The following is a 25655-nucleotide window of genomic DNA, read 5'->3' as shown; positions in this document are numbered from 1 at the left end:
CCTTCACAAGCATCCTATATTAATAAATCTACTTCTTACCTATCCAAAAAAAAAGTTTTCACTGACCTTCAGGAAGATGACCTCTCCCAATTCCACATTAATAAACTGGAGACTTCAGGAAACAAAGGGCAGGAGGGAGAGTCAGAGGTTCCAAAAGTCAGTCCTCAGAAGTGGTCCTGGTCTCATCCTGCAGTGATGGAGTCCAGAAGGAGAGCAGTGGAAAGGCCTGTGGGTCTTTATGAAGGGTCAGATGATCTCTCCTGAAGGCAAGCAACTCAGAAGTACTAAAAAAGAAAAGGAAAGATAACACCACTTCTCAGAGTCGGTACCCGCATCTTCAAAGTTTTTCCTTCCGTTCTGGTATTAAATCAATACAAGAGGGAATTCCCTGGTGGTCCAGTGGTTAAGACTCTGCGCTTTCACTGCCACGGGCCCAGGTTCGACCCTGGTTGGGGAACTAAAATCTTGCAATCCGTGTGGTACGGACAAAAAAAAAAAAAAAATCAATACGAGCATATTAAGAGAAAAAAAATTTGCATATGTATGTATGTTTGTGCAAATTCATTCCTGAGCTGCTAAATCTTTTAAAAATCAGTAAGATTCCAAAGCATTTTTTTTCTAACAAACATCATGTGCCAGTGCTATTCTAAGTAAAAATCTTATTTGATCCTCAAAAATTCCAAGAGGTAAGTACTATTATTGTCCCCCGTTTTAGAGGGGAAATCATGGTACAGAAATGTTCAGTAACTTCCCCCAAGAATAAAAAAGTTTTATGATCAAACATCTAAAGTAAGATTTTTTTTCCCTTGCTCGAAAGTCCAAAAACATATTTGTTTGATACATTTTACATGAATGCCTATTTTGTAGAAAATCACATAGAATTCAGGAGATATATAGTATGCCAAACTTATGTAATATTTTGAAACCATAAACTACAACTATTTGATTTTTTAAAAATACTAAAAGAATAAAAAAGAGAAAAGATTGATGTAAATGTTCTGAGCCTTTGAGTAATACGTGGGCTGCCATTTAGTTCGGTGTCTGCCCTGACCTAGTAGAACTTAATATTCACAGTGGTCGAGCGATGATCCATTAGAGGCTGTATTCGTTTGCTAGGGCTTCCATAACAAAGTACCATAGACTGGATGCCTTAAATGGAAATGTATTTTCTCACAGTCTGGAGGTGAGAAGTTCAGGATCAGGGTGTTGGCAGGGTTGGTCTCTTCTAAGGCCTCTCCCTTTGGCTTGTACATGACCATCTTCTCCCTGTGTCTTCATGTGGTCTTCCCTCTGTTTATGTCTGTGTTCAAATTTCCTCTTCTTATAAGGACATGAGTCATATTGCATTAGACCCCACCCTAGTGACCTTATTTTGACTTAATTACCTCTTTAAAGACCCTATTTCCAAATACAGTCATACTCTGGGGTACTGGGGAGTTAGGATTTCAACATATGAATTTTGAGGGGACACAACTCAGCCCATAACAGAAACAATGACCCAGGAATCAAGAGGAAACTTGATTCCTCAAATGGATAGGAACACACCAAAAGAGCCAGGAAAGCAACCTGGTTAGAAACCCACCCTTGGATGTGTCCTGTCCCTGAAAGGATAAAGTCCAAAGGGTAAGAAGAAGCTCTGAACAGTCACCCAACTTTACTACTGCCCAAATGGGAAAAATGCTTCATAGCTACAGCTAGTACATACTCAAGGGCATAAAATTTGGCTGAAATTCATACTTCCTTCCCCTAATGTGGCCTTAGATCACTGTTTCTCTTCAATTACGTGAGAGTTCAAACAGGAAGATATATGCAGTAGATTTGATGTTGGAAGTTAATGAGCCCAGTTCCATCTCTCAGCCTGTTAAAGGATGTCACTTGATTATGTGGTCAAGAGCCAATTCTAGTGTTATCTCCCAAATCGTTAATACATTTCTCTTTAGAAAGAAATATACCATGGTTTGTCTAACAAAAGCAAAATAGGAATTAATTGTGAAATTTAGAAATCTATGGATTGTTTTATTTACTTTTTAAATGAACTTGTCATTTTAACTTTCAGTACTCAGTTTTCCTCTCTTTAAAAATATCTGTCAACTTACTCTGCATGAAGTGTGTTTACTTTTATAACTAAAAAGAAAACTTTTAAACAATTACCATATCTTTCTAAATGTTCCTTCTGGGGGGAAAAACCAGTTTATAGATTTGTTGTTTTAATTTTCCCATTTTTACTTCCTCTAATTAAATAACTGTGATCCTAAACAGGGTAAAATAAATTTTTGCAGGATGAACCACATGTTCCCATTATAACATCAGAGGAGTGTCTATAAGGGGAAAAATTGGGAGGACACAAGCAATGAGAACTCTTCCTGCAATATCTCTCCTCTTGCCAAATGCAAAGAAACCTGCTTGAAAAAGGAAAACATTCTATCAAATACTGTAATCAGCATGAGGAAGAAACTAAAACCTTGAAGTCATCTCACTGAGGAAATATTACTTTTAAAAAAATGACTTTGGAAAAGCAACAGTCAGCTCTACCCACCACCAGAGCCTCCCATCAAGCCTCTTAGATAGCCTCAAACACCAGAGGGCAGACAGCAGAAGCAAGAAAAACTACAATCCTGCAGCCTGTGGACCAAAAACCACAGTTACAGAAAGATAGAGAAGATGAAAAGGCAGAGGGCTATGTACCAGATGAAGGAACAAGAAAAAACCCCAGAAAAACAACTAAATGAAGTGGAGATAGGCAACCTTTCAGAAAAAGAATTCAGAATAATGATAGTGAAGATGATCCAGGACCTCGGAATAAGAATGGAGGCAAAGATTGAGAAGATGCAAGAAATGATTAACAAAGACCTAGAAGAAATAAAGAACAAACAAACAGAGATGACCAATACAATAACTGAAATGAAAACTACACTAGACGGAATCAATAGCAGAATAACTGAGGCAGAAGAACGGATAAGTGACCTGGAAGACAGAATGGTGGAATTCACTGCTGCGGAACAGACTAAAGAAAAAAGAATGAAAAGAAATGAAGACAGCCTAAGAGACCTCTGGGACAGCATTAAACGCAACAACATTCGCATTATAGGGGTCCCAGAAGGAGAAGAGAGAGAGAAAGGACCAGAGAAAATATTTGAAGAGATTATATTCGAAAACTTCCCTAACATGGGAAAGGAAATAGCCACCCAAGTCCAGGAAGCGCAGAGAGTCCCATACAGAATAAACCCAAGGAGAAACACGCCGAGACACATAGTAATCAAAGTGGCAAAAATTAAAGACAAAGAAAAATTATTGAAAGCAGCAAGGGAAAAACGACAAATAACATACAAGGGAACTCCCATAAGGTTAACAGCTGATTTCTCAGCAGAAACTCTGCAAGCCAGAGGGAGTGGCATGATATACTTAAAGTGATGAAAGGGAAGAACCTACAACCAAGATTACTCTACCCGGCAAGGATCTCATTTAGATTCGATGGAGAAATCAAAAGCTTTACAGACAAGCAAAAACTAAGAGAATTCAGCACCACCAAACCAGCTCTACAACAAATGCTAAAGGAACTTCTCTAAGTGGGAAACACAAGAGAAGAAAAGGACCTACAAAAACAAACCCAAAACAATTAAGAAAATGGTCATAGGAACATACATATCGATAATTACCTTAAACGTGAATGGATTAAATGCCCCAACCAAAAGACATAGACTGGCTGAATGGATACAAAAACAAGACCCATATATATGCTGTCTACAAGAGACCCACTTTAGACCTAGGGACACATACAGACTGAAAGTGAGGGGATGGAAAAAGATATTCCATGCAAATGGAAATCAAAAGAAAGCTGGAGTAGCTATACTCATATCAGATAAAATAGACTTTAAAATAAAGAATGTTACAAGAGACAAGGAAGGACACTACATAATGATCAAGGGATCAATCCAAGAAGAAGATATAACAATTATAAATATATATGCACCCAACATAGGAGCACCTCAATACATAAGGCAACTGCTAACAGCTATAAAAGAGGAAATCGACAGTAACACAATAATAGTGGGGGACTTTAACACCTCACTTACACCAATGGACAGATCATCCAAAATGAAAATAAATAAGGAAACAGAAGCTTTAAATGACACAATAGACCAGATAGATTTAATTGATATATATAGGACATTCCATCCAAAAACAGCAGATTACACGTTCTTCTCAAGTGCGCACGGAACATTCTCCAGGATAGATCACATCTTGGGTCACAAATCAAGCCTCAGTAAATTTAAGAAAACTGACATCATATCAAGCATCTTTTCTGACCACAACGCTATGAGATTAGAAATGAATTACAGGGAAAAAAACGTAAAAAAGACAAACACATGGAGGCTAAACAATACATTACTAAATAACCAAGAGATCACTGAAGAAATCAAAGAGGAAATAAAAAAATACCTAGAGACAAATGACAATGAAAACACGACGACCCAAAACCTATGGGATGCAGCAAAAGCAGTTCTAAGAGGGAAGTTTATAGCTATACAAGCCTACCTCAAGAAACAAGAAAAATCTCAAGTAAACAATCTAACCTTACACCTAAAGAAACTAGAGAAAGAAGAACAAACAAAACCCAAAGTTAGCAGAAGGAAAGAAATCATAAAGATCAGAGCAGAAATAAATGAAATAGAAACAAAGAAAACAGTAGCAAAGATCAATAAAACTAAAAGTTGGTTGTTGAGAAGATAAACAAAATTGATAAGCCATTAGCCAGACTCATCAAGAAAAAGAGGGAGAGGACTCAAATCAATAAAATCAGAAATGAAAAAGGAGAAGTTACAACAGACACCGCAGAAATACAAAGCACCCTAAGAGACTACTACAGGCAACTTTATGCCAATAAAATGGACAACCTGGAAGAAATGGACAAATTCTTAGAAAGGTATAACCTTCCAAGACTGAACTAGGAAGAAACAGAAAATATGAACAGACCAATCACAAGTAATGAAATTGAAACTGTGATTAAAAATCTTCCAACAAACAAAAGTCCAGGACCAGATGGCTTCACAGGTGAATTCTATCAAACATTTAGAGAAGAGCTAACACCCATCCTTCTCAAACTCTTCCAAAAAATTGCAGAGGAAGGAACACTCCCAAACACATTCTATGAGGCCACCATCACCCTGATACCAAAACCAGACAAAGACACTACAAAAAAAGAAAATTACAGACCAATATCACTGATGAATATAGATGCAAAAATCCTCAACAAAATACTAGCAAACAGAATCCAACAACACATTAAAAGGATCATACACCACGATCAAGTGGGATTTATCCCAGGGATGCAAGGATTCTTCAATATATGCAAATCAATCAGTGTGATACACCATATTAACAAATTGAAGAATAAAAACCATATGATCATCTCAATAGATGCAGAAAAAGCTTTTGACAAATTTCAACACCCATTTCTGATAAAAACTCTCCAGAAAGTGGGCATAGAGGGAACCTACCTCAACATAATAAAGGCCATATATGACAAACCCACAGCAAACATCATTCTCAATGGTGAAAAACTGAAAGCATTTCCTCTAAGATCAGGAACGAGACAAGGATGTCCACTCTCACCACTATTATTCAACATAGTTCTGGAAGTCCTAGCCACGGCAATCAGAGAAGAAAAAGAAATAAAAGGAATACAAATTGGAAAAGAAGAAGTAAAACTGTCACTGTTTGCGGATGACATGATACTATACATAGAGAATCCTAAAACTGCCACCAGAAAACTGCTAGAGCTAATTAATGAATATGGTAAAGTTGCAGGATAAAAAATTAATGCACAGAAATCTCTTGCATTCCTATACACTAATGATGAAAAATCTGAAAGAGAAATTATGGAAACACTCCCATTTACCATTGCAACAAAAAGAATAAAATACCTAGGAATAAACCTACCTAGGGAGACAAAAGACCTGTATGCAGAAAACTATAAGACACTGATGAAAGAAATTAAAGATGATACCAACAGATGGAGAGATATACCATGTTCTTGGATTGGAAGAATCAACATTGTGAAAATGAGTATACTACCCAAAGCAATCTACAGATTCAATGCAATCCCTATCAAATTACCAATGGCATTTTTTACGGATCTAGAACAAATCATCTTAAAATTTGTATGGAGACACAAAAGACCCCGAATAGCCAAAGCAGTCTTGAGGGAAAAAAATGGAGCTGGAGGAATCAGACTCCCTGACTTCAGATTATACTACAAAACTACAATAATCAAGACAATATGGTACTGGCACAAAAACAGAAGCATAGATCAATGGAACAAGATAGAAAGCCCAGAGATTAAACCACGCACCTATGGTCAACTAATCTATGACAAAGGAGGCAAAGATATACAGTGGAGAAAAGACAGTCTCTTCAATAAGTGGTGCTGGGAAAACTGGACAGCTACATGTAAAAGAATGAAATTAGAATACTCCCTAACACCATACACAAAAATAAACTCAAAATGGATTAGAGACCTAAATATAAGACTGGACACTATAAAACTCTTAGAGGAAAACATAGGCAGAACACTCTTTGACATAAATCACAGCAAGATCTTTTTTGATCCACCTCCTAGAGTAATGGAAATAAAAACAAAAATAAACAAGTGGGACCTAATGAAACTTCAAAGCTTTTGCACAGCAAAGGAAACCATAAACAAGACGAAAAGACAACCCTCAGAATGGGAGAAAATATTTGCAAATGAATCAACGGACAAAGGATTAATCTCCAAAATATATAAACAGCTCATGCAGCTCAATATTAAAGAAACAAACACCCCAATCCAAAAATGGGCAGAAGACCTAAATAGACATTTCTCCAAAGAAGACATACAGATGGCCACGAAGCACATGAAAAGATGCTCAACATCACTAATTATTAGAGAAATGCAAATCAAAACTACAATGAGGTATCACCTCACTCCTGTTAGAATGGGCATCATCAGAAAATCTACAAACAACCAATGCTGGAGAGGGTGTGGAGAAAAGGGAACCCTCTTGCACTGTTGGTGGGAATGTAAATTGATACAGCCACTATGGAGAACAATATGGAGGTTCCTTAAAAAACTAAAAATAGAATTACCATATGACCCAGCAATCCCACTACTGAGCATATACCCAGAGAAAACCGTAATTCAAAAAGACACATGCACCCGAATGTTCATTGCAGCACTATTTACAATAGCCAGGTCATGGAAGCAACCTAAGTGCCCAACAACAGACGAATGGATAAAGAAGTAGTGGTACATATATACAATGGAATATTACTCAGCCATAAAAAGGAACGAAATTGAGTCATTTGTTGAGACGTGGATGGATCTAGAGACTGTCATACAGAGTGAAGTAAGTCAGAAAGAGAAAAACAAATATCGTATATTAACGCATACATGTGGAACCTAGAAAAATGGTACAGATGAGCCAGTTTGCAGGGCAGAAGTTGAGACACAGTTGTAGAGAATGGACATATGGACACCAAGGGGGGAAAACTGCGGTGGGGTGGGGATGGTGGTGTGCTGAATTGGGCGATTGGGATTGACATGTATACACTGATGTGTATAAAATTGATGCCTAATAAGAACCTGCAGTATAAAAAAAAATACTAAACTTTCATTGGGTTATTTGTATGGAAATATGTTAACATAAATGTTTCAGACATTACATGAAATTTCTAAAAATCTTATATGTTCTGGTATAATGTTATAAGTAATAATCCTAGTTATTACTTTAAAATGTATATCTCAGAAATAACTAATTTTCTTGTCAACTGCATTATTATGAACTTTCATCAAATCTTTAACTGTGGTCATTTTTAAGTCTTTTGTCATTTACAGACAGTTCTGGGTGTACTCTGATGATTTTGCAAATATGTTCCTATAAAAGGGTTTCATCTTCAAGAAATTCATGGAAAAGACTCTGACAAGTACACGTTTCTGGTAACTGACTGTACTGCTGAACTGAATGAATAAGCATTTTCAGAACTCTAATGAAAAACTGATGAACTCATAAAAGTGCTAACAAAAGATCAAGATGAAAAAAAAAAATTAATTACATGGGACTGAGTGAACTGATGAGGATGAGTATAATTTTTGTGACTTTCTGTCTGAATTAAAAAAAAAAAAAATCCCACAAGGACTCAGAGGCAAAGAATATACAAATCAATTTTCACTGCAAAGTAAAGGAGCTGTTACAGTGGAGGATTACTGGACTGAATGTCAATATTATGACATAGTATGAGTGTGTTTCATGTTTGGTAATTGCAATCATTGTTGCTTTTGTTGTGGTCATCCATGTACAATGCTTGGTGTCAGTCTATTTATCTCTTGTAAAAATAAAATACAGTGTGTGTGTGTGAAGAAAAAAAAAAAAGAAAGCTGGAGTAGCAATACTCATATCAGATAAAATAGACTTTAAAATAAAGAATGTTACAAGGACAAGGAAGGACACTACATAATGATCAAGGGATCAATCCAAGAAGAAGATATAACAATTATAAATATATATGCACCCAACATAGGAGCACCTCAATACATAAGGCAACCACTAACAGCTATAAAAGAGGAAATGGACAGTAACACAATAATAGTGGGGGACTTTAATACCTCGCTTACACCAATGGACAGATCATCCAAAATGAAAATAAATAAGGAAACAGAAGCTTTAAATGACACAATAGACCAGATAGATTTAATTGATATTTATAGGGCATTCCATCCAAAAACAGCAGATTACACTTTCTTCTCAAGTGCGCATGGAACATTCTCCAGGATAGATCACATCTTGGGTCACAAATCAAGCCTCAGTAAATTTAAGAAAATTGAAATCATATCAAGCATCTTTTCTGACCACAATGCTATAAGATTAGAAATCAATTACAGGGAAAAAAAACGTAAAAAACACAAACACACACACACAAAAAAAATGACTTTGTAGTTTTCCACACAATGGGGAAAAAAAAGTTTGCTACATGCATTTGAGAAAGATCTGTATCCCAATATATGAAGAACTCCTAAAATCAAATCAATAATAAAGAGACAAACAATCCAATAAAAAAATGAACAAAGCCTTGCAAAGTCAGTTCACAAAAGAAAATGAACAAAGCCTTGCAAAGTCAGTTCACAAAAGAAAATATACAAATGGCCAGTGAGCACATAATAATATACTTAATTAACATCATTACTCATCAAATAAGTACAAATTAAAATCACAATGATTTACCATTTCAAACCTACTAAGAAGAGCTAAAATGAAAAAGACTGACGGTACCTGATTGGCCAGGATGAGGAACAACTAGAACTCTCAGACCATAAACGGTATAAAATGTGTACAACCGCTTTGGAACTGTTTAGCAATTTCTTATTAAATTAAACATTCACCTGTCTTGTGACCCAGCAATTCTAATCCTAGTTATTTACCCAGGAAAGATGAAAAATTTTGTCCGTAAATGACTTGTACAATGTTTATAGCAGCTTTATTCAATAGCTCCGAACTGGAAACAACCCAAATATCCAACAGGAGAATGTAAAAATAAATTGCAGGATATTTAGGCAATACAATACTACACAGAATAACAAAGAATGAACTACTGATAACACAACAATTTTGATATATCTCAGAAACAGTGTATTATTCAAAAAAAGCCAGACACAGGACAGTGCATCCTGTTTGATTCCATTTACATGAAGCTCAAGAACAAGCAAAACCAAACTACGGAGGGAAAAGTCAGAACTGTGGTTCCTACAGGGTAACGTTTGACTGGTAGAGGGCAAGACACTTTCTAGGGTTTAGATATGCAGATGTATAATTCTTATCAAAATTCATTGAATTGGAAACTTAAGATCTGTGATTTTCATGGTATACATATTTTACTTCCATAAAAATGTTAGAAAGAGTTGTTAAACAAAACTGACTTTGCAGTTTTCCAATATTTCATGTATACCCCACTGCACACTTTTCGTTTGTGACTTGGCTGACTAGCCCTCTGGCTGCTCACATGCCTCCTGCAGGTCATGACACAACCCTTCCAGGGAGGTCAAGCAGTAAGAACACTAGTGAGCCCACCCTCGGGCTGGGCCTTTCCTGTTTGCAAGGCCTTACAGAACATGACATGTCACAGAGATAAAAATCTACAAGACCCTCTTTAAGAGCCATTAGTTCCAAGTGCTCTCAGTCAAATGTAACACGGTGAAGTGGAAAGAACAGGGGCTATGGAGCTACTCAGACCAGAGTTAAGTCTCAGCTCAGGCAATCACCAACTGTGAGCAGGTTACCTAGCATTTCTGAACCTCTGTTTCTTCTTTTGTAGAACTGATTATTCTACAGGATCAGAGATGATGTTAATCATGGATCTAGATTAAGCCTTGCACATAGTAGGCCCTCAGTGAAGTAAAGCTACCACTGGCCAATCAGCTCCCTGAAAGTAGGGGTGTTTGGCACATAGTAGGGGTTCAATAAATATTTACTAAATGAGTGAATAGCCTGAGAAATTTCTATTTTCTTTAATTCCTATAAGAAAATACCAAGGGATGTAACCAAGAAGTAGGATGGGTGATCAAACAGGGAGTATTTTTGCCAATATATTGTCCTATCTCTGCATATGTCCAGTTCTTTGGGTCAGATGTATTTCAGAATTCAGAATTTTTCTGATTTTGGAAATCTAAGATGGTGCATTCACCTTACATATGTAACTCATCTAGTATATTGGACAGCACTCCACATCAAACACATTAACATTTTCCACAGCGAAACTTATAAATATTCACATTAAATGGAATAAAGACAAAAATAGTCTCATATTGTTTCATGTTCAGTTTTGCCACCAAATAAATTATTTTTAAAATAGCAAATAACTATTGTTTGAGTTCAGAGCTACTGGGATTGCAGAATTGTTGGAGACCCTATAATGGCTCACATTCAGGAAGCACTTACAATGCACCAGGCATTCTGACCTAAGCACTTTGTATATATTAAACCCACTAACTCTTCACAACAGCCTTATGAGGTAGGAACTATTTTTACCACTATTCCCATTTCACAGGCAAGGAAGCTGAGGCACAGACAGGATAAGTAATTTGCCCAAGGTCAAACACTTCACCCCAGAATACGTATTCTTAATCACGCATCTACACTGCCTCAATCTCCCCCTTTGTCAGAGTGTGCAATAATGAGCTTTGAGGAAGTATCCACACTCATACCTCCAAATTTAAAATTATTAAAGAAAATTGGTACAGGCACTGGGTTTTCTATCCTTTTAATACTTCCTCCACTTGGAAAACTCTGAAGTTTGTTGGAAAGAGTGACTTCAAAAGATCTGCCCTCTTTAACAGACTTAAAAAAGATATTCTCATTTGCCTGAGACAAACTAAACCATAAGTAAGAAACCCATCTTAAAAAAATTTTTTTTAAATTTCAAACAGATTACTAATAGAAGGGCACATTCACAAAAGGTTTAACCGGTAGTGTGAGCTGCAGAAGAAAAACCCAGAAGACTACAAAAGCAGAATAACACTCTTTCAGCGCCACCAGGTCATTAAAAAATACATTCAAATTTATGGGTAGCCCAGCCACCTTATCAAAGGAAAACAATATAAAAAGCTCACGGCTCTGAGGGGGAAAGAGTGGAACTTACTCCACAGAAGAGGAAAGCTCGCGCATCAATCATGTAGCTGGCCCAGTGTTAACAACTTCTAAACAGTGAAGGTGAAAGAATATCTGTTCACCAAAAGGTCACTTTCTCCATTCATGGGGAAGGTTTAGGGGCACATGTTGGAAAATTTGCCTCAGTGTGCATGTTATTTTACCCTTGGGCATGATTTGCCTATGAAACAAGGTTGGTGGTAGAGCAATTAGTCTTGCAGGTCATCTGTGTCATCGTACTGAAAGCTTTCAGGAAACCATCCCAATCTAGAGGAACGATGCTTCAACACTGGGTTTGCTTCTCACGGAAAATACCAAGTACCGAGGAGTACACACTTGCCCTCAGTCAGAATTTACCAAGTGTCTGTAAGGTACTTATGCTACAATCTGTGCTTGGAAACACTAGTTAAACCCAGTTTCCTCCCTACAAATGGTTTAAAATCTTAATTGGGGGAATTAAAGAATGTAATCACATCAGGGACAGAAAATATCAATATATATAAATTCAATGAGTTGTATCTCTCTATTTCTCTTTCTCTGTTTGATACACAACTCAAGTTACATCTTCATTCCAACTGGCTGAACTCTCAGAAAACACCTGAACCTACTTAGGTCAAGTATTTCCAAACAGTAATGTTTGTTAAAAACAATTTCTCCACTCCTCATACGACCTCAACGCATAATCAATAGCAATTCATATATATGGGGCAGAGCCAATAGAAACACGGGTCTTGCTCAACAAGTGGTTGCTGAAGAAAATTGAAACCCTGTCTTACTGCACCCAACCTAGAAGGTCTTGTACATGAATCTGAGAATGACTCACTAACCATCAGTGACTGTGCTTTGGGGTTTAGAGAAATATTCTCCTCAACCCAACCTACATTCATACCTGTAGGAAAGCTTTTGACTACATGGCATAACTTCCTAAATAAACCTTTGCTGTCCACAAAATGCTAATTTGCTACTGTTTAAGGTAACTTGTTTTTTACTACTGGTTTGGCCCTAAATATAATTCCACCCAAGATTCTCTGTTATCTCAGACATGTTTTGCAGTGAAGGGGGGAAAGGCAGTGAAACATAAGGAAAAGTAAACTGGGTAAGAAAATAAATGTGAGTTGGGCAGAGGAGGAGGAAGCTGCAAGCCCCACACTTCCAGCCCCACCTCATGCCAGGGGGACAACTTCCATCTTAAGGAGTTCAGGTTCCTGAACAATTCAGGCTGACTAAAGGAAAGAAAGTTTCCTTATCTTACCCAGCCCTTCTTCATTGTTTCTCCTGCAAAGCCAACTAGGTACGAATACACTGATTTGAAATGTCAGACTATGAACTATGAGTTCTCCCAATGTAGTAGAGCACCTATTCAGTACAAATAAACAATTTAAAATGTATTTTTTTAATCTTCGTAAACTATAAGCAAATTCTTATCATATCTAACCTCTGTCTAAGCCAGATATAAGCTGAAGTCAACCAAACCTTTAAGGGGGTAAATAAAAAGTGCCCAAGATTCCATCCTATGTCCAGTAAAAAAAAAAAAAAAAAAAAAAAAATCTAATTCCTCTCACCTCCCTACTTACTCTTTTTAGCCTTCTTCCCTTGGGTTCCTCCCCTTCCCATGATCAATTACAGTTGGCCCTCCTATCTGTGGGTTGGAAGGGCTAACTGTACTACACCATTTTATATAAGAAACTTGAGCATCTTTGGATTTTGGTATCCATGGAGGGCCCTGGACCCAATTTCCACAGATACAAGGGACAACTGTACCATCATAATTCAATAAATGTTACAGGGAGTCTATTATATGCCTGTTGGGCAGTGAAGATGCTATGTGAGCAAAACAGATGCAGCTGTTCCTACCTTCCAGTCTGGTGAGGACGACAGGCTTCAAACAGGGACATTCACACACTCTGGGGCTCATATAGCAACAAAAATGAACTGATAGAGGCTTAAAATCAGTCCCCTTAGGAATAAGAAAGCTATGGTGGATGATTTTCCCACTGAAAGGAGTGATGCCATTCACCTGAGAATGTCAAAGTGGTTTCCAGTAACAAATAGCAATGGGTCACATCAAAGGCAGGATGTCAAAAGCACTGCTCTGGCAACTAGTAGGAGATGAAACTATCTTTCAAATAGGACAGGGATGCCTGACTTTGTTATGGAGACTACAAACTATTCTAACTGTACAACTGTCTCACCGATAATTTTCTAGCACTCTTTCAGTTCCTCAATATGCTTCCTTTCCTCCTTCCCATTTTGGGGAGTTGTACATACTGCTGCCTCTGCACAGAACACTCCTTTCTCACCTCCACCAGTGGTTCTCACCTGGGGTAATCTTGCCCTTCAGAGGATATTTAACAATGTGTGGAGACTATGGTGATTGCCACAGCTGGAGGGGGGTGCTATTGGCATCTAGTTGATAGAGACCAGGGATACTACTAAACAGCCTGTAGTGCACAGGACAGCCCCACGACAAAGAATCCTGTGCAAATATCAGTAGTGTGGAGGTTGAGAAACCCTACCTTACCCTTGTGCTCTCTTCACCTACCACCTAGCAATTACTCAGGGAAGCCTTCCTGACTCCTCAGAGATGGGGTGCTCACCCCATCCTGGGCTTTTCCTGGTGCACGTGTCCCAAAAGTAATGAAAACCCATGGTTTGCTGTTATATCTGTTCACTGCTAGACTAAGAGCTCCACGAGGACCAGACTCATGTCTGTCTTGTTTATCACAAAATATCCAGTGCTTGGCAAAGGTCCCAATATTTGCTGGATGAAAGAAAAGAGTTTAGGGGTCCCTCCTGGAGAGCAACCTTCAGAGCAATTCAAATGCCACAATGGACAAGTCTCAACACTTAACACTCATACGTCATTTTTCACTAAAAATGGTCCTTCCCAACATGATTGTCCACCTTCTTCACTAGATTGCCCTCCAAATGCCTTTGGCTGTTATAAAGATCAAATATCTTCTCAAAGAACAAAGAATTGTTGCATTAAGGGCACTCAAGAGAATGAGACACAGGCTTGTAGACAATATGTTAATAATAGAAAGCACAACTTCTCACAATGAGCACTTCGAAAGGGACAACACTCATGTGAACATACAAGTTTTAACATACTTGTTTACATGTCAGTTTCATTACTTGATAGTCATAACATCATTTTTTGTATTTACCCTAAGGAAATGCACAAAAATAGGATGCCAGACAATTCTGTGAATGAAAAGAATAGGAAACAAAAGGACATGAAATAAAGGAAATATTTTAGAGGTTTCCACAGTATGCCAAAAAATAATTAAACTTTGGAAATCAGGTAGAGCTGGGTTCATATCCTGACTGTTTCTCTTACTAAGTGTGTAACCTCAGGTGATTTTCTTAAATTATCTGAGAGACAGTTTACTAATGTAAAATGGAAATGAAAAACATCCACCTCTTGAAATCACTGTGAGGATTAGTGGAGTACTACATTTGAGTACTAGCATAATGCCTAACTCTATACTCAGAAGAAGCTGTATATAAAAGGTCTACTTCCCATAAAAGAATTAGAACACCATTCTAACCCCAAGAAAGATGTTAACTGAGAAGGCAGGCTGAGAATATTCCTCTTTTCATTCAGCAAATACTGAGCACTGGGTCCTCTACTAAGAGTATAAGAGTGAACAAGAGTAAGGATCTTACCACAAGGAAGTCTTCAAAATATTTGCAGCTCATGGATGCCTACAGTAAGGAGAACAGTATAATAGTAGGTCCAAGAAATAACGTGTTTCAGACTCACAGCAGTTGTCTTGCCTTGAAAAACTGGCCTTAATCATATTTATACAATTAATATCCTCTTACATTCCTTGGGTGCAAGAAACACAATCCAACTCTGAGTACTTCGATCAAAAGAGAATTCATTTCAAGATGTGGTATGGCTCAGAGAACCAAAGGCCTGAAGAAGCAGGCTCAGGAAGGGTAGGGACCAGAGCTACTCCTGAGTTTTCCCATATCAACAGAGCTGCCATGAGGATGAATCTGCTCTAGGTATTTTGTTACTTTAGCCTCCATTCTTGCATCTTCCCTCTCAGGCACCAAAGTCCCAGAAGAGTCTAATAGCCTATTTTAGGACACATATGACCCCTCAACTAAGGAAAGTCAAATAGCCTTAAATTATAATCTCAACAAGATTGCCCAGAATAGCAGAGAGGCCATTCACCAAAAGGAAATTGGGGTAGTGTTACTGAAAGAAAAAGAATGAATGATGGTGGCTAAAATACAACAACATGTAGTAATAGTAATAATAATAACAATAATAACAATAATAATAATAATAATGAAAACAGGAACTAGCTTTAATGAGCACTTTTGTAGTATTAGGTACCATGTTAAGCATCCTACTGAACTAGTACCACAATCCTACAAGGTAGAAAGTATTCTTACTTTTAAAGATTAACAAATGGAGCTCAGCTGAAGCAAGAAGAACTACAATCCTGCAGCCTGTGGAACAAAAACCACATTCACAGAAAGATAGACAAGATGGAAAGGCAGAGGGCTATGTACGAGATGAAGGAACAAGATAAAACCCCAGAAAAACAACTAAATGAAGTGGAGATAGGCAACCTTCCAGAAAAAGAATTCAGAATAATGATAGTGAAGATGATCCAGGACCTCGGAAAAAGAATGGAAGCAAAGATCGAGAAGATGCAAAAAATGTTTAACAAAGATCTAGAAGAATTAAGGAACAAACAAACAGAGATGAACAATACAATAACTGAAAGGAATACACACCAGAAGAAATCAATAGCAGAATAACTGAGGCAGAAGAACGGATAAGTGACCTGGAAGACAGAATGATGGAATTCACTGTGGTGGAACAGAATAAAGAAAAAAGAATGAAAAGAAATGAAGATAGCCTCAGAGACCTCTGGGACAACATTAAATACAACAACATTCACATTATAGGGGTCCCAGAAGGAGAAGAGAAAGAGAAAGGACCCGAGAAAATATCTGAAGAGATTATAGTTGAAAACTTCCCTAACATGGGAAAGGAAATAGCCACCCAAGTCCAGGAAGCACAGAGAGTCCCATACAGGAAAAACCCAAAGAGAAACACACCAAGACACATAGTAATCAAATTTGCAAAAATTAAAGACAAAGAAAAATTATTGAAAGCAGCAAGGGAAAAATGACAAGTAACACACAAGGGAACTCCCACAAGGTTAACAGCTGATTTTTCATCAGAAATTCTACAAGCCAGAAGGGAGTGGCATGATATACTTAAAGTAATGAAAGGGAAGAACCTACAACCAAGATTATTCTACCCAGCAAGGATCTCATTCAGATTCGATGGAGAAATCAAAAGCTTTACAGACAAGCAAAAGCTAAGAGAATTCAGCATCACCAAACCAGCTCTACAACAAATGCTAAAGGAACTTCTCTAAGTGGGAAACACAAGAGAAGAAAAGGACCTACAAAAACAAACCCAAAACAATTAAGAAAATGGTCATAGGAACATACATATTGATAATTACCTTAAACGTGAATGGATTAAAGCTGCCAACCAAAAGACACAGGCTCGCTGAATGGATACAAAAACAAGACACATCTATATACTGTCTACAAGAGACCCACTTCAGACCTAGACACACATACAGACTGAAAGTGTGGGGATGGAAAAAGATATTCCATGCAAATGGAAATCAAAAGAAAGCTGGAGTAGCAATACTCATATCAGATAAAATAGACTTTAAAATAAAGAATGTTACAAGAGACAAGGAAGGGCACTACATAATGATCAAGGGATCAATCCAAGAAGAAGATATAACAATTATAAATATATATGCACCCAACATAGGAGCACCTCAATACATAAGGCAACTGCTAACAGCTATAAAAGAGGAAATCAACAGTAACACAATAATAGTGGGGGACTTTAACACCTCACTTACGCCAATGGACAGATCATCCAAAATGAAAATAAATAAGGAAACAGAAGCTTTAAATGACACAATAGACCAGATAGATTTAATTGATATTTATAAGACATTCCATCCAAAACAGCAGATTACACGTTCTTCTCAAGTGCACACGGAACATTCTCCAGGATAGATAACATCTTGGGTCACAAATCAAGCCTCAGTAAATTTAAGAAAACTGACATCATATCAAGCATCTTTTCTGACCACGACGCTATGAGATTAGAAATCAATTACAGGGGAAAAAACGTAAAAAACACAAACACATGGAGGGTAAAAAATACATTACTAAATAACCAAGACATCACTGAAGAAATCAAAGAGGAAATAAAAAAAAAAAAAACCTAGAGACAAATGACAATGAAAACACGACGATCCAAAACCTATGGGATGCAGCAAAAGCAGTTCTAAGAGGGAAGTTTATAGCTACACAAGCCTACCTCAAGAAACAAGAAAAATCTCAAATAAACAATATAACCTTACACCTAAAGGGACTAGAGAAAGAAGAACAAACAAAACCCAAAATTAGCAGAAGGAAAGAAATCATAAAGATCAGAGCAGAAATAAATGAAATAGAAACAAAGAAAACAGTAGCAAAGGTCAATAAAACTAAAAGCTGGTTCTTTAAGAAGATAAACAAAATTGATAAGCCATTAGCCGGACTCATCAAGAAAAAGGGGAGAGAACTCAAATCAATAAAATTAGAAATGAAAAAGGAGAAGTTACAACAAACACCACAGAAATACAAAGCATCCTAAGAGACTACTACAAGCAACTCTATGCCAATAAAATGGACAACCTGGAAGAAATGGACAAATTCTTAGAAAGGTATAACCTTCCAAGACTGAACCAAGAAGAAATAGAAAATACGAACAGACCAATCACAAGTAATGAAATTGAAACTGTGATTAAGAATCTTCCAACAAACAAAAGTCCAGGACCAGATGGCCTCACAGGTGAATTCTATCAAACATTTAGAGAAGAGCTAACACCCATCCTTCTCAAACTCTTCCAAAAAATTGCAGAGGAAGGAACACTCCCAAACTCATTCTATGAGGCCACCAACACCCTGATACCAAAACCAGACAAAGATACTACAAAAAATGAAAATTACAGACCAATATCACTGATGAATATACATGCAAAAATCCTCAACAAAATATTAGCAAACAGAATCCAACAACAAATTAAAAGGATCATACACCATGATCAAGTGGGATTTATCCCAGGGATGCAAGGATTCTTCAATATATGCAAATCAATCAATGTGATACACCATATTAACAAATTGAAAAAGAAAACCCATGATCATCTCAATAGATGCAGAAAAAGCTTTTGACAAAATTCAACATCCATTTAGGATAAAAACTATCCAGAAAGTGGGCAGAGAGGGAACTTACCTCAACATAATAAAGGCCATATATGACAAACCCACAGCAAACATCATTCTCAATAGTAAAAAACTGAAAACATTTCCTCTAAGATCAGGAACGAGACAAGGATGTCCACTCTCACCACTATTATTCAACATAGTTTTGGAAGTCCTAGCCATGGCAATCAGAGAAGAAAAAGAAATAAAAGGAATACAAATTGGAAAAGAAGAAGTAAAACTGTCACTGTTTGCGGATGACATGATACTATACATAGAGAATCCTAAAGATGTCACCAGAAAACTACTAGAGCTAATCAACGAATTTGGTAAAGTTGCAGGATACAAAATTAATGTACAGAAATCTCTTGCATTCCTATACACTAATGATGAAAAATCTGAAAGAGAAATTAAGGAAACATTCCCATTTACCACAACAACAAAAAGAATAAAATATCTAGGAATAAACCTACCTAGGGAGACAAAAGACCTGTATGCAGAAAACTATAAGACACTGATGAAAGAAATTAAAGATGATAGCAACAGATGGAAAGATATACCATGTTCTTGGATTGGAAGAATCAATATTGTGAAAATGACTCTTCTACCCAAAGCAATCTACAGATTCAGTGCAATCCCTATCAAATTACCAATGGCATTTTTTTTACAGAACTAGAACAAAAACTCTTAAAATTTGTATGGAGAGACAAAAGACCCCGTATAGCCAAAGCAGTCTTGAGGGAAAATAACGGAGCTGGAGGAATCAGCCTCCCTGAATTCAGACTACACTACAAAGCTACAGTAATCAAGACAATATGGTACTGGCACAAAAACAGAAACATAGATCAATGGAACAAGATAGAAAGCCCAGAGATTAACCCACGCACCTATGGTCAACTAATCTATGACAAAGGAGGCAAGGATATACAATGGAGAAAAGACAGTCTCTTCACTAAGTGGTGCTGGGAAAACTGGACAGCTCCATGTAAAAGAATGAAATTAGAACACTCCCTAACACCATACACAAAAATAAACTCAAAATGGATTAGAGACCTAAATATAAGACCGGACACTATAAAACTCTTGGAGGGAAACATAGGCAGAACACTCTATGACATAAATCACAGCAAGATCTTTTTGGATCCACCTCCTAGAGTAATGGAAATAAAAACAAAAATAAACAAGTGGGACCTAATGAAACTTAAAAGCTTTTGCATAGCAAAGGAAACCATAAACAAGACAGAAAGACAACCCTCAGAATGGGAGAAAATATTTGCAAATCAATCAACGGACAAAGGATTAATCTCCAAAATATATAAACAGCTCATGCAGCTCAATGTTAAAGAAACAAACACCCCAATCCAAAAATGGGCAGAAGACCTAAATAGACATTTCTCCAAAGAAGACATACAGATCGTCAAGAAGCACATGAAAAGATGCTCAACATCACTAATTATTAGAGAAATGCAAATCAAAACTACAATGAGGTATCACCTCACACCGGTTAGAATGGGTATCATCAGAAAATCTGCAAACAACCAATGCTGGAGAGGGTGTGGAGAAAAGGGAACCCTCTTGCATTGTTGGTGGGAATGTAAATTGAAACAGCCACTATGGAGAACAATATGGAGGTTCCTTAAAAAACTAAAAATAGAATTACCATATGACCCAGCAATCCCACTACTGGGCATATACCCAGAGAAAACCGTAATTCAAAAAGACACATGCACCCCAATGTTCATTGCAGCACTATTTACAATAGCCAGGTCATGGAAGCAACCTAAATGCCCATCAACAGACGAATGGATAAAGAAGTTTTGGTACATATATACAATGGAATATTACTCAGCCATAAAAAGGAACGAAATTGGGTCATTTGTTGAGACGTGGATGGATCTAGAGACTGTCATACAGAGTGAAGTAAGTCAGAAAGAGAAAAACAAATATCGTATATTAACGCATACAGGTGGAACCTAGAAAAATGGTACAGATGAACCAGTTTGCAGGGCAGAAATTGAGACACAGATGTAGAGAACAAACGTATGGACACCAAGGGGGGAAAGTGGTGGGGGGTGGTGGTGGTGGTGTGATGATTTGGGAGATTGGGATTGACAATAAGACCCTGCTGTATTAAAAAAATTAAATTAAATTAAATTAAAAAAAAAACAAATGGAGCTCAGATATATTAAATAACATACCCTGTGTCACACAGTTAGAAAATTGAAGCATGTTCTGATACCAAAAATCTGCTGAACTGTTATGCTATTTTGCATCTTTTATTAACTTTGGGCAGTAAATAACCAAGTGCTCAATACTCAAAATGTCAATATTAAAAAGAAAACCCTAAAAACTCCTATACTGTGGTAAGTATATGTGGTGTTGGCTTCAGCGAATGATAATCTAGTTATAGAAGAACAGGCAGCAGCAACCACAGAGCTAATAAATGAAACAGAAACCCAGAATCATGTTTTGCAAAAAGGGGCAAATGGTAATTTACTGACTACAAAGACTTTCCTCATCTCTCTGTAGCTTAGAAACTGTTAACCTTGGCAATGAACAAGTGACTTACTGCAAATTGGATTCCAACCACCAGCACTAGCAGATTTTCAATCAAATGTCTGTGGATTAGTCAAGTTCAGTGAAAAACTGAGAGTATACAAATACCGCCTTTCATGTTAGTTTTACCTTTAAAATGAATTCTCTGTTGCTGAACTGATAGGATGGAAGTTGAGATTTCCTCTATCTACCTGCAAAATTTGGAATAAACTAATAAATATTTCTAACTATGTTGTACTTTTCAAAAATTTAAATAATGTTATCTGTAACTGGAATAGTGCTAATAAATAAGTCAATGTGCAGAACTGGGGAACCAGCCACCATTCCTGAAGTGCCCATCCAACAGGGGTGTGCCCACTGGTCCTGTCAGCCAGACACAGTCCCAAGCCTGGATGTAGTATGTGTGATGGGGCAGAGCCTTGGCACAGATCAGACTGTCTCTGTGTGTATCTCAGGGCACCACTGTGTGACTTCACTGCTTGGTGCCTGTTTCCTCATCAGTAAATCGCTATCTCCAAGACTTGTTCTGAGGACAATATAAATAGACAATACTATAAATTGCTTGGAACCAGGTTCTTGGGATGGTTCCCTAGAAGCAGAGTATCAGGTTGGGCTTCTCGTGACTGTGATTTTTTGAGAGAGTAAGAGAAGCAGAATAGAGCAGAGTAAGAAAGCTGAGCAAGGATGTGGTCTCAGCTGGAGACCACCTTTAGCCTGATCCATGGCAAGCTCTGTAGCAGGAACTATACTACAGAGTTGGTCCCATCTGGAGGCAGGGGCTGGGCTTTCATATTCTGGAGTTAGTCGGTCACTGGCCATTGGCTAGAGGCTTGGGAAAGGGAGGGAGGGAAGGGCCAACTGGTAATTCTATGACGAAGAGGGTAGCTGTGAGCATTAACAAGCAGTCCTCATTAGCAGGTAAGAGGATTTGAGCAGGGAACCAACAGCAACTATTCACATGTTTGTGTGGCACATCGTAAGTGCTTGATAAATATTAGCTCTTTATTTTACCCTCAACCTAGTAAATATTCCTTGAGCCCAGGACCCTTATTAGGCAATGAAGTTATGAAGACGAATAATGTATAGTTCCTGTCCTAGAAGTGTTCGCAGACCAGCTGGAAAGACAGGTGTATGTTGGACTAAAAATGCAATGGGAAATAGGAGAAATTATCTTTTGTAGCCTCTTCTCACATCTCCCTTTCTTTGAATGCCCTCCTTTCATCCAATCCAGGGCCCCAGGATATTTTCTTGGCCTACCATCTCTCCCCTGGCAACATTCAATGTTCAGACCTATATTTCAGAAATCTTTTTTTTCTTTTCAACACCTAGCACAGATAGATGTGTGAAAATGGCAATGTTTTAATCAATAAACCAAACCAGTGTTTTCAAACTGCATTAGTGAGCATGAAATCAATAAAGTGGATCCTACAGCCTGTATTTTCAAAAATAGAAATAGAACGTAAGAGAAGGAAAAAAATATCAGAGTACATCACAGTATTAAGTAAGGCTAAAGGTAGGTATAACTATGGTCTCTGTATATACATATTCTGTATATATGTATCTGTACATGTGTATGTATTTTTTTTTCCTGTTTTCAGGGTAAATACTTTTTTAAAATGGATCACCACCAAAAGGCATTTGAGAAACACTAGCCAAACTAAACGTGGCTGTTAGCTTCATAAGGCTATTATTCCACGCAGATAACATGTGGTCCCCAATAGGTCACAATACAATTTCAGAATGAAAGTGTGAAATCTGAGGTAGCAATTTCAAGTAACTTTGCAGAACAAAGGGGTAAATATTTTGGTTAGCTGTGTCTTTCAGCAACCCTCATGTTAATAAACCTGCTTTTTCAATAAGGTTTTTGAATGTCTTACCAAGTTCTGGGCTGTGCACTGAGAATACAATTAAAAAACAAAACAAAAAAACAAAAAAAAAACCCATAGGCCATTTAGGAGTTTATAATTTCACAAGGTCACCCACACAAGTTGATAATTTTAGTCAAGTGTGGTAAATGCTATAACAGAAGCAATCAGCTGCTAGAAGAACATAAATTTAAAACTTACTCAGCACATGGCATCTTTTCTGCTTGGCATGAGGGACACCCGGTGTGCGCCCTCATGGACCTTACAGTCTTATTTGGCAGACATAATACATAGAAAGAGTTAAAAATGAAATAACACACAAGCATTTTTTTGAAGCAAGGAGGGGATTAGGATTTTGATCTTTTTTTTTTTTTTTAACTCCAGAAAGACAACGGAGCAGTGCAAAATCAGGAGACTGGCTTGATTCTGGAAAGCCAGCCTAGGCTATGGATTCATGAACGAGGGCCAGAGAAATGCAATCAAGCACACGTATTATTGTTTAGCCTGGAACACAATAAGCATGTAATAATTATTCAATGAGTGAACACATGCAAATATCTGATCACTGATAAGTGGGTTGCTCCTCTATTCCTCATAAGCAGCAAGAGTTGTAGTTAACAAGGATCTGCTTCATACCAGATTTACCTAATCTCTCTAAGAAAAGTCAGCACAAATCTGGTGAAAACGACAGGACCTTGAAAACTCATTTCCTATGACCAGCACTGAGTGGTGAAACCAAGAATGTAACACATATCTTAGTCCATTCAGACTGCTCTAACAAAAATACCATAGAATGGGCGGCTTAAACAACAAACATTTATTTCTCACAGTTCTGGGAAGTCCAAAATCAAGGCACTTGGAGATTCAGTGTCTGGTGACAGCCCATTTCCTGGTTTATAGAATGTTGGCTGAGTCCTCACTGGTAGAAGGAGCAAGGAAGCTCTCTGGGGCCTCTTTTTTTTTTCTTCTTTTTTTTAACATCTTTATTGGAGTATAATCGCTTTACAATGGTGTGTTAGTTTCTGCTTTATAACAAAGTGAATCAGCTATACATATACATATATCTCTGGGGCCTCTTTTATAAGAGCACTAACCCCATTCATGAGGGTTTGACCCTTATGACCTAATCACCTCTCAAAGGCTCCACCTCCAAATTCCATCACGTTGGGGAGTAGGTTTCAACATATGAATCTGGGGGAGGACACACTCAATCTATTGCATTCCTCCCTTGACCCCCCTAAATCCTTATCTTTCTAGCATGCAGAATATATTCATTCCATCCCAATAGCCCCAAAAGTTTGAACATGTTGCAATATCAACTTTAAAGTCTAAGCCCTAAGTCTCATCTAAATATCATCTAGGGACTTCCCCGGTGGTCCAGTGGCTAAGACTCCACGCTCCCAATGCAGGGGGCCCGGGTTCAATCCCTGGTCGGGGAACTAGATCCCACATGCCGCAACTAAAGGTCCCACACACGGCAACGAAGATCCCACGTGCCGCAAGACCTGGCACAGCCAAATATAAATAAATAAATAAATAACACAAATAAATAAATAAATATCATCTAAATTATATTTGGGTGAGACTTGAGGCACGATTCATCCTGAGGCAAATTCCTCCCCACCTGTGAACGTGTGAAACCAGACTATGGTGGGACAGGCATAGGAGAGACATTCCAATTCCACAAGGGAGAAATAGGAGAGAAGAAAGGAGTAACAGCCTCAGGTAAATCCAGAACCTAACAAGGCAGACAACATTAAACCTTAAGGCTCAAGAATAATCCCCTTTGGCTCAGTGCTCTGCCTTCCAGGCCCGCTAGGGTGGCAACATCATCCCCATTGCTTGGTGGGGATGCCCCCATCCTCCCGATGCCACGGTTCTCCTGGGCTGGGGTCAGGTTCCCTGTGGCTCTAGGCAGTTCTACGCTTACACTTAGGTGGAGGTTGCTAAGCCCCTCGGCCACGGACTCTGCATATGCCGGCGGAGACAGAGGCACGCGGATGCCACCGCAGTTTGCTGCTTGTGCCTTCTGGAGGGCTGGCCATAGTGGCTGAGCCATGCTGGGCCCACTGCAGCCATGCCTGCGATGGGCCAGGAGCACTGAACCAGAGGGCGGGGGTACAGCCTGTGATGTGAGGCGACGCTGGCATCACACACCGAAGGCCCGCAGGCGCGGCAGCCCCTCCTCTGAAGCCACCCTGCCTACCACTCCAACCCCCTCTCCCTGCACTAGGGGCCTGTGATG

General features: G+C 38.1%; 1 long non-coding RNA gene across 1 annotated transcript; it reads right to left on the bottom strand.

Moving 5' to 3' along the window:
* Nucleotides 1–6: 6 nt before the first annotated feature.
* LOC309622560 lies at nucleotides 7–16780 on the bottom strand. The gene is made up of 3 exons (XR_014240975.1): nucleotides 9142–16780; nucleotides 8950–9104; nucleotides 7–2490 (listed from the first exon to the last, which is right to left on the bottom strand). It is a non-coding gene; the product is annotated as an uncharacterized lncRNA (long non-coding RNA).
* Between the last annotated feature and the right edge of the window lie 8875 nt (nucleotides 16781–25655).

Source organism: Balaenoptera borealis, assembly GCF_965194805.1.
Source record: "Balaenoptera borealis genome assembly, chromosome: 2".
Lineage (NCBI taxonomy): Eukaryota > Metazoa > Chordata > Mammalia > Artiodactyla > Balaenopteridae > Balaenoptera > Balaenoptera borealis.
Note: the sequence above shows the minus strand (reverse complement) of the source record. Positions and strands in the feature narration are given on the sequence as shown.